Raw genomic sequence first — 7,067 nt, 5'->3', positions numbered from 1 at the left:
AAAGTGTCAAAGTGTCATAAATTGTCATTTTATATTTCCAGATTCGCCCTCTTAGATACATTCACGGCCAGACCAAGACATACTGGGCTGTATCAAATGTCCTGCGGCTGTTGTGGCAACCATCAACATCTACTGACGCAGAGGTACATAAAACGTGAACATGTTATATTGTGAACTGACGCCTATGGAGCTTATGGAATAGCCTTGAATAGTATTTTCATAAAAACATGTGTGTGGGAGTGTGTATGATGTTTGAGGGCTGGTTTTAGCAGCCCTGTAGATTGTGCGCATTGATTTCTCAATGCGCACAGGGTAACCCAGCCATCACCACACACACTCAGGAAGAGATCTCCTGCATGGCAACCTGGAGAACCAGGTCATGGATCATTGTCTACAAACTTTGACATTACACCAGTCTTCCAACACCACCGCCTTGCGTCCTTGTCTGGAGGAGCCCAGTTAAAGTTACCTAGGTGGTGTGACAGCCACCTAGGTGGCGTGCAGCACTGGCGCTGTTACAGTGCAATATAACCAAGACATTCTAGCGAGCATGTAGGGGGTTAGGCATCTTGCTCAAGGATGCATAAAGGGAGACTGCAGGTATAAGGGTTTGAACCGAGAAGATTTCAGCCTGACAAACACCCTAACCGCTACTCTATCCATCGTGGCCCACTAAATGTAAATCTAAATGTAACTGCATTTGTCAATGGCATTAAGGAACGACTTCACCCAATGTACATATTCCTAACCTGGCCCCAGTGCAGCGCCGGGAGACATCACACCATCAACCTGACATTCAGATTCCCAGAGGGGGGCTTAGAGGGGTCCTTTAGGGTCTTAGCGGTGAGAGAAGTGATGAATCTATTGAATGTATTCATACCGCACCCCAGCCCTTCTGAGAGGAAATCAATGGACACTAAAGCCTCTATTATAATCCATGCACTCAAATTACCCTCACATTGATCAACGCCACCGTGTTGTTCATACGGCAGCGCTGAGAGCCAGGGAGCGAGAGCTGCCAAGGCACTTCAGCTCCTCAGTGGTGTTTTTTCAGGCAAGTTTTAAAGAGGTCGAAAGGAAGTGTGTGTGTGTGTGTGTGTGTGTGTGTGTGTGTGTGTGTGTGTGTGTTTTTTTCTTTCTCAATCTTCAATATTCCACCTTTCCCAAAGATGGTATTGTATTTTGTAAATCTATGTCTATAAAGATCTATATATAAAATATATAATGCAATCTACTATATGTATATATATATATATATATATATATATATATATGGGTATACAGGCAACTGCTACTGTGATGTCTATTTATCCAATATTTCTATCCAAACAGCACACACAGTGAATCCAGCCGCCTGTCATTAAGGAGCAGGTAGGAGTTGTGGCCTCTTACTGGAAGTTACTCACATCCCTGAGTTTCAACCTGATCACCACACTATTGTCAGCATCAATTCTGTTAATTTTTCATATCCCATCGCAGGTAAACGTGAAGCCCGCAGTGTGTGTGTATATATATGCGCGCTGCGGGCTTCACGTTTACCTGCGATGGGATATGAATCATGGATGTGGAGATTGGTCTGGTTCAAACAGTGCTGAACGCTCCCTGGAGGGGGGGGGGGGGGGTGCACAGGGCAGGTGAAGGAAAGGCTGCCGGTGTTGTTGTTGTGAACATAATAACTTTTTTGTGATCTTTGGGAGGGCAGAAATAAGATACAGGTTAAGATCCCTGAGCTCCGGTGTAGACTTCTGCTCTCAGTGTTGTAGCCTTACAACGACACGCAGTGAATGACAAGGACATCGGCTTCCGTTACTTTTGTGTTTCATACCCATCGTGAGCTCCCCAGTGCCAAAACACTGTGTCAACAAAGACAGTACAATACAGTTACCGGGGAAAATTAACAGAATTGATGCTGACAATAGTGTGGTGATCAGGTTGAAACTCAGGGATGTGAGTAACTTCCAGTAAGAGGCCACAACTCCTACCTGCTCCTTAATGACAGGCGGCTGGATTCACTGTGTGTGCTGTTTGGATAGAAATATTGGATAAATAGACATCACAGTAGCAGTTGCCTGTATACCCTCACCCCTGAATAGTTGTGGTACGGTGAGTCCCCCGGTGACACACGGTGGATGTGTATTACAGAATAGGTTCATAGAACAGCACACAGCAGGACAGGACTCAACCGCCCACTTATTGGTCGATCGCAGAGGGAATGCGTTGTGTGTTGGAGAAAGTCATGGTGACTACACCATGTGTAGTCACGTATTATTAGGACTCTTCATCTAATTGGATGAATCCCAGGATGCTGGAATTGTTATCATCTCTCTCTCACGCTCTCTCTCTCACTCTCTCGTCAATACAATAACCCATAATAACATTCACTAGAATACAATAATATACAACACCATAGAATTCAATACAATAATATATATACAACACAAAACATATGAGTACAATGCAACACAATAATATACACAATTCAATAATAGACAATGATAAACAATATAATACAATGCCATTAAACAATTGCGACACGCCATCTTGGCTGCCAAACTCCGACTAGGTTACTTTTTTCTGGGCACCTCCAGACAAGGAAGCAGGGAGGTGGTGTTGGAAACCGGTTTAGTGTAAAAGTTTGTAGATAATGATACACTGCGCTGGTGCTCCATGTTGCCATGCAAGAGATCTCTCTCTCCCTCTGTGGAGATAGCTGGTTTAACCTGTGTTCACTGACTGCTCCACGTGCAACAGGTGTGCAGCCTCATCCAGCCCCAGAGTCCAATCAGTCTGCCTCGGTCCGGGTGAGGCTGCTTCAACCAGCCATCATCCACACACACTCCCACAAAGAACCAAGGTTATTATAGACTTTAAATTGTCCTCATTTTAGCTCCTGTGCCAGTTCTAGAATGCTGTGCTTATGCTCATAATATTCAAGCCCTGCAGTGCAAGGCCAACGTACATACAGTGCGCCCATTGACTCAACTATCTCCCTGCAAGTTCACATACCTCTCATACCACTCATCTGTTTTCCCTCACTCTCCCTCTAATCCTGTTTCCCCGGCTCCGTATGTGTGTATACATCAACTTAGGCAGCCTAGCTCTCTCCTACTCGCCCCCTTTTTTCCCTACCTCTCTCTCCCCCGTTTTTCTTCTCTCTCCCTCTTTTGTCCCTAACTTGATCAGTATTCCCCCCTCTCTCTCTCTCTCTCTCTCTCTCTCTCTGCCCTCCACTCTCAGCCCAGTGACATCATTAATAATCGTGGATGAACTGTGACAATGGCTGTGAAGGTGTGTGTGTGTGGGGGGGGGGGGGCTTCACACTGAGCCAACACACAACCTAATGACTTGTCTACATCATTCCACGCCGCGGTTCATCATTCAGTTACTGCCAAGCTGCTTAGGCCGATAACATGCTAGCATGCTAACCTGCTGTGGCGTTGTCAGCCATGAAACGTGTGGCAGGAGAGGCTGCCTCGGTTGATACCTGGAGGGGCTTGGGGCTGGAGCAAGGGGAGAGGGGGAAATGGAGCAAACAAATGATCCGAGGAGAAAGGAGCCATGTATAATAACTGATGTGCCAGAAGAAAATGTCCTTGTTCTTGTTGAATGAAGAGGTATTTAAAATGAGCACAATGTACATAAATCCAGTCGCTGTGTGTGTGTTTGTGTGTGCGTGTGCGTGTGCGTGTGTGTGTGTGTATCTGTCTGTTTGAGCAAGTGCATGCCTAGTGCTGGTTTCTGCCCACTTTATCAACTAACCAAACTATGATTTTCACCAAACCTTCTTAGAACATATGACTTTGGAACCCTATGCTAGATGCTGCAATCATGCTATATATGTTATGTAAAGCTTATGATTCTACTTCAAGCTGGCTTGCATTGCCTTTGCGTCTATGGCTCAGTGCTTGATGTTCCAGATATGAGAAGCCTGTGGGAATTCCCAATCTCTCTCATTTTGTGTGTGCATGACGACACCCTACACAAGAAGAGCGAGAAGCTGAGACGGTTAAAAAAAAAAACCCGCAAGATTCTGCGTTTCCAGAGAAAATAACTGTTGTATTGACTTGCAGTGAATTTTCGATGCAGGTCATTAAGGAGCAGGTAAGGGTTGTGCGTCTTGCTCAAGGGTGCCTGCAAGCTAGTGTACAGACATTGGGGATCGAACCCAGTACTGTAGGGTGAGAGTCGAACATCCTGGCCACTGGAGTAAACTGTCCCTGAAATGTTGTGAGTTTGTGATGGAGGATCACAAAATTGGAGGAAAAAGAGAGGGAAAAAGAGAAAAATAGGCAAGGGTGAGGTTACAGTCCAAGAATAGAGTGACGGAGACTAATATCATAGGAGGCAATGAATGCAGGGGGAGGAGAATGACGGGAAAAAAAAGGATAACTAGATGGGGATATGCAGAAGACGGGCATCCAGAGGTGCTCTACGTTGTAGTATTAATCCACAGAGTGCAGTGGAGACGTGAAGGCTGAGTCGGTTACACCCCATCCCGCCTCTCCCCAGGCTCAGACACACCTGCCATCCACAAAGTGACCGTCCCATCCCTCAGGAAAACCCTTGTTACACGCCACCATCCCGTCTGAATGCGTCTATCTGTGTAACCTTGAAACACAGCTCCCTCAGCCAGGAAGAACACCGAGGGGTCCGACGGGAGAGCCAGGGTTGTTTGAGTCAAAGTCAACCAAGGACCGTTTCCACGCCCGCCTCCCAAAGGGCTCGATAATTGACATGTTTTGAGCCTGCTTAATTGAGCAGTTGTAACCTAAACAATTAAAGTTGCCTTTGTGGGTAGGCTTGAAAGTGAGAGTAGAACAGGGGGCTTGCCAGCCGTGTAACCTTTCATTGTGTACTTTGTCTGTTCTACCAGGGCAAACTGTTTATTGCATGTTGGCATGTTGTAATTGCACCTCAGTCACTGGACTTTGTCTAAAAAGAAACAAACATTAAATATGATATTGTGTAGTGTAGGTCACAAACAGGGATGTTAAAACAAAAATGACTAAAAGATTGATTCCGAATTTGAGGCACATTGGGCTTTGGTTCTTGTTTATGTTAGTAACTCAAAATTAATGTCTACGTTTTCTTCATTTGCTAATAAAACAAGCTGAGGAATGAGACACAGGAGTCGCTGGAAAGAATCGAAACATACCTTTTTTATTACCGGTATGTCTCGCTACCATCGCCTGACAAACGAGGACAAGTACAAAATCAAACGATGCGTTGGCCTTTTCACGTGCGGCAAAAACTATTACCAACCCACGCCTGGGTGGACTGATCTTTTATTTAAACGTTGAAATCACGCAGACAGTCACTGGCTCTTAACAATGAATCTCATCTGCATTAATTATATGCCAGTTCATTTGCACGGGAAATGTACGGGAGAAATACAGCAGGGTTTGGCTGACGTCAGGGGGGCACAGCACAGGGAGAGGGGGAGGTGGGAGAGAAGGGGAGGTTGGAGAGAGGGAGGGGGGTTGGCGAGAGGGGGAGGTTGGAGAGAGGGGGGAGCTGTAGCTAATTTCATGCCATGTATTTTTCCGTCATGCGTGGATAATTTGCTCTTCAGGCGAGCATGAGGAATCGCGTGCGCTGTGGTCCCTCCCCCGCCTTCACCCACACCCCCACCCTACCCCCCCCCCCACCCATAGCCATTCATGCTAGGACCTCCAGTGGTACGGATAGACAGTGTGCTATCTTCATGAGGAAGAAAAAGAGAAAGACCTTGGGGATTCATAATATTCTCTGGTTGTTTCTTAATTCCAAGACCATGACAGAAGCGCTGTGGGCGACAGTGGTGGCTGTTCCATTTCTGGTTTGCCACCCTTGGATGGCTCTTGAGATGTACATGTCCGTCCCCTCGCTATAGTATGATTTGTTTCCTCTGTAGGTTCCCTCTGTAGGTTCCCTCTAATTGTAATTTGAGAGGGGCACCATGAAATACCATGGCAAGGTGAGGTACTGGGGGAAAATATAATGAAGAATTGCCCTTGAACTGCCATAAAATCACAAGCGTTTTTATTGCCTGGAGAAGGCCGGAGTATACTAAATCTTTGTTTTTATCCTGAGTCATATGTCGATAAGAAGGACAGATTTAGACTACCAGATATGAAAAGGGCTTTACCATGATGTCCTGCACTGGTTGGATGCCCTCACAACCAACCAGGGTAAAAACACATTACAATTCAGCCCAGTTCCTGTATTTCTCAGATAAAGCTATATTACACTCATGTCCTCCATCTATTTCCATAAATTCGTCAGTGAAGGCAGGGTTACACATTCAAATATGACAACCAATCAAAACGTGCGGTGTGCCTGAGCAAATACTGAATACAAATCGCCCTTCAAGCTGCCGGCAAATCTATCGTAGATGTGCTGTATTTTTTCTGCTCCCCAAAAAAAAAAAAAATTTGTTGTTAAATTCCAATTAAACAAAGACACAAAAAAACGGAATCAAACAAACGCATTGCCTGTACCGCAAAGCATGCACACACACACACACACACACAGCTTATCAATAGAAGACCATTTGTTCCAAGGTGGAACAAACGCGGCAGCTGCGGCACCTATTCCTTGAGGAGGTGAGGCCAGCTGATCCAGCCACCAGGTATGTGCCGCGCGGGGCAGCTGCACCCCCCCCTGCCTCAGCCCACTCCCTCACCTGTCGCATACAGTTAGGGGAGAGTGGCCCGGTCGCACTCGCTCTCATTCCCCATGCATGTTGCCTGGTTACTCTGTGAGGGAGATCCCCTGGTGACCCGTGCTGTTCCTTCCTATTAAGATGAAGAGATCCGTGGTGGAAAGGATGGTTGCAACTCTGCGGGGGGATGAAGTTGGGGTACGAAGCAAGACGGTTCCCGCCTCTTTTGGCTGTGACCCCTTCTTTCGGCCATTCTTGTGAGCCTAACTTCGTACATTTTTGTGCATTTGCTTTCCAACATATTGTTTTAATACATTTCCCTGTAATTTCCATCTCCCAGTCTGGTGGTTATTAGTCGTTTGCCTGTAGCTATGAATCAATAGACAGTCTGTTTGTATGTAAGGGACCTTTTACCCCGCACCGT

The sequence above is a fragment of the Micromesistius poutassou genome, assembly GCF_964030765.1.
Source record: "Micromesistius poutassou genome assembly, chromosome: 19".
Classification (NCBI taxonomy): Eukaryota; Metazoa; Chordata; class Actinopteri; order Gadiformes; family Gadidae; genus Micromesistius; species Micromesistius poutassou.
The sequence above is the reverse complement of the archived record's forward strand: the minus strand, read 5'-3'. Positions refer to the sequence as shown.